Source organism: Electrophorus electricus, chromosome 12 (genome assembly GCF_013358815.1).
Source record: "Electrophorus electricus isolate fEleEle1 chromosome 12, fEleEle1.pri, whole genome shotgun sequence".
Classification (NCBI taxonomy): domain Eukaryota; kingdom Metazoa; phylum Chordata; class Actinopteri; order Gymnotiformes; family Gymnotidae; genus Electrophorus; species Electrophorus electricus.
The window spans coordinates 1835929-1839712 of NC_049546.1; the positions used below are offsets into that span (position 1 = coordinate 1835929).

The following is a 3784-nucleotide window of genomic DNA, read 5'->3' on the forward strand; positions in this document are numbered from 1 at the left end:
TCAAAGAGGATCAAATTTGTTTATAAAAAGCCGAAGACCCCAAAAAAGCAGTTAAAAAGAGCTGAGACAAAGAAAGCTGTTCACTCCCCTCCCCGGATAAGCTGGCTGAGCGTGATACGTGTATCAAATAGCATTCCACCTGAAAAGAAACTGCAACACAGATCAGGAACCTCGTGACGGCGAGGTGCTCGCGGATACGGCGAAGGAAGTGAGTCAGTAGAGCTTCAGCATACCCTGACCTTTCACCCCCAAGCATGGCTGGCCCACTCATCCCCTTCACAGCGGCATGGAAGATCTTGGTGAGGCTTGACCTTTCACACTCGTCTTGGACAGGTTCCCGTGGTCATATTTTAAAATGGATTTGGAGGAGCTATGTAAGTCAGAACAGGAAGTGCTAATTCTGGCCACTGCAAAAGGTTACATTATCTGGAGCAGAGCAAAGCACTGTCAATACAGTTTATTCTAGTGGGTCTCAGTCCCACTGTGTGTGTGTGTGTTGGGGGGGGGGCGGGGGGGGGTGCATGTGTGTGTGTGTGTGTGTGTGTATGTGTCTCTTTGTGTGTGTGTGTGTGGGTGTGGGTGTAGGATCAAGGGGACAGTTGCCCACGCATGCAGCTGGCTGGGACAGGCCTCATGCCACGTTAACCAGTTCCATAAGGTGTTTTAATGTGTATGCCATGTACTTCCAGATGTGTAAAGAGATAAATGTTCCTAGTTCATGTAAATTTGGACATATTCATCGTACAGTCAGGGATCTTCACACCATGTCTCACCAGATGTAGGATACACACAAGATATCGCGGTGTGTACACAAACATTATAAGAGTGTGTGGCTGGTGAAGATGACTTGAAGATTGGTGGATGGGAACAATTTGACACCTTTATAATTCTTACTACAGAACATGGACATGGTACAAGGTCTTGGCAGAAGGTTGCAGCGGCCGTGCGGATTGGATTTGGGCTGGGATTGATCACAACTTTTCCTAGCACATCAGTCATTTACCTGAAAACATAAAGAAGCTCTGCCAGACCTCAGAAAAGTCTAATATAGCATCAAGCATAGTAATGCATCATGGGTAATGCAGTCTTTCAGTGTTTTCCGCAGCTGCAGTACCTAAGCAACACGAGACCTGCTTTGGACTCATGTAAAAACTTACACTAAATTACAGCCACAAATGACCTACAGAGCTGGAAGCTACCCAGCGCCACTGTGGGCAGGTCTGTGGAGAGGATGTCCCGTGGTGCCAACACCTACAGCACTTAATAAACACATGCTCTACAGTCACCTGTTTTATATTACAAATCCGTAACCGTCTTTCTGATGGCTCTTGCTTAACACTTCAAATGAGCACACACATAAGAAGGGCCAAAGCTATTATCTACAAAATGATAATGAAGATTTTTGAGGTAAAGAAAAAAAAAATACATTTTTTTAAATGTATATATAAGATGATTATTTAGATGAATTTAATTATTTGGTGTCACTGGGTGGGACCTCAAGGTTTCGGCCCATGTTATTGGCTAAGCCAGATTTTCCACGAACCTGCCCCTGTTTCAGTGTGAATGAGCCACTGTTTCATGTACACATTAATCTTCATCTGCACAGGTAAAAATGAATTAAACAGATAAATTAAACTTCTCATAGAAAAGGCTACAACGCCCAACCTGTTGAACTAATCCCATTAAAACATGTTCCTCTGGAGCCTGGTACTGGGTTAAGCAACTATACTGGAGCACACTAAAAATCGAAAAGAAAAGAAAAACACGATTAAGGATAATAACAGGTTCAGATCGATATTTTAGATGTCAAGTAGAGTGAAATCAGAAGAGCTTTAGATGACTCCAAGCCCCAGATAGGAGCTGATTCCACAGCCACTGCAGTAGACATGGATCACAGCTCTCAAACGCCAGCACTCTGACGGGAAGCTATCCATACATGTATACTCATCAGGTATTCTCATCTCTCCTCAGAAATCAAACTATACCGCAAAATATATCAAGAAAAGAATCTTGAATGTATGCAATATATCAAGCATTTCCTATTATGAACTGTTTTCAAATCATTTAATTTATTTCTAGACATTTTCTCCTAATTCTTGGTGTCTTAAGTGAAATTGCCTTAAGGAAGTGGTGGATAATTATACCTCCTTTAGGGATTTAAGTCTTAAAAGAAAGAAAATGATCTGCCAAATCTGTTTGATACATTCCTTTGATAAGACACCTAAAAGTAATTTTAAAACATCTAATAGGTTAAATAATCTGATCACTTTAAGTTGCAGAAATCTCAGACATATTGTTTACATTCAGGGTGATTTGGCTTACTAAGATGGCTTTTTTTTCACGTCTAACCCTGCAGAGGCTGTGGAGACGTTTTGGCAAATCCTGCCAAAGACTGTTCAGAACTACTTAGGACTGTTCAGAACAGCTCAGGACTACCCGGGACTACCTAGGCATTCCTTCCAGTTCACCCATATTCATCATAAGCACGTTAGCAATTGTGGGAAACACTGTATTATTAAAACTGAACACAACAATAATAATAATAATAATAATAATAATAATAATAATAATGATTATAATAATATAAAGTATAAAAGCAACTAGGTGACAGGAATAGAGAGCACAGGAGTAATGTCTGAAATAATTTTCAGTCCACTTTAAGCATCCTCAATAGTGTTGCCTGTAACTCAATAACAGGTGTGTAAACATTTGTTTGGATGCCAGCATCTTGGCCTGAACTGGAACTGGTAAATGCAGAAAGCCTTTTCACCACATTCCAAACCCCTCCCGCGGCACCTGCGAGTCATAGCAATACTGCATGGTCAGCTGCATGGCGTCTGTGACACAGACAGAGAACCTGTGATGGTGAATCACTGTCAGGATTTCGTTCTGAATATACAGGCTGGTCACCTGCTCCACGGCTAGGTACCTGTGGGACCCTCCGTGTCGATCAAACAAAAATTCAGACAATCTTTGTCCAGAGAATGCACACACTGTACATACTGCCAAACTGGTTTTCTTACTGCACACTACTGAATTTCAAAGACTGGCTACAATAAACCGACAGTGAAATAGGAGATTTTTCTATTGTATAGTCTGACCGTAGGGAAGTAGTTGATTCAGTCAAGATGCCCCAGACCACACTACAAGTCCAGTACCATTGAACAATATTCAGTGTCTGTACAGTATAAACTCCCTACAAAGATGGCATGGCTGGCCATAGAAAGGTCTAGAAAGAGGTTAGAAAAGAAAGCCACGTCTTACTGAGGTTCTGGAGGATAGAGCATGGGAAAGGTCTTTTCTTCTAAAAGAGGACTCACATCAATATGAACATGTTTGTGTGTTTGTAAGGTGGCAGGACGTGCAATACTGAGAATCCAGGCTTCCTCTCATGCAGTCTTTTCCCTGAAAGACTTCCTGGGTCATGGCACCAGAAAATGAACTTGCCTCCCTACACAGGCCCCAGAGAAGTCTGAGAAGAACAGAGGAGAGCTGAACTCAACTGATACAACGTAGTAAGTAATGTAAACTCATTCTAGGGGTAGTGGAGACTTCCCAAAAGAGGACGTGACAGAGTGAGATTGTGGTTTTGCCTGGTTAGAAGAGCGGTCTCGTGTGTGTGTGTGTGTGTGTGTGTGTGTGTCTGCGCACATGTTGGTTTGTGTGGGAGTGCGCATGTGAGGATGTGTTTCTAGGTGGGTGGGTGGTGGGTGGGTGTGCGGGCGTCCATATGCATGTTGGTGTGTGTGTGTGTCACAGAGACCTGCACCTCTGCTGTATCTCT

The 3784-nt window shown here is 42.7% G+C and overlaps 1 protein-coding gene across 4 annotated transcripts in view; it reads right to left on the reverse strand.

The window, feature by feature from the left end:
- smpd3 (sphingomyelin phosphodiesterase 3) overlaps positions 1-3784 on the reverse strand; it is a 39649-nt gene continuing 35865 nt past the window's right edge. For all 4 annotated transcript variants that reach the window (XM_035532322.1, XM_035532324.1, XM_035532325.1 and 1 more), the window contains exon 8: positions 1-3784. This exon is cut by the window's right edge and continues 312 nt beyond it. The gene's annotated coding sequence lies outside the window, so the exon portion shown is untranslated.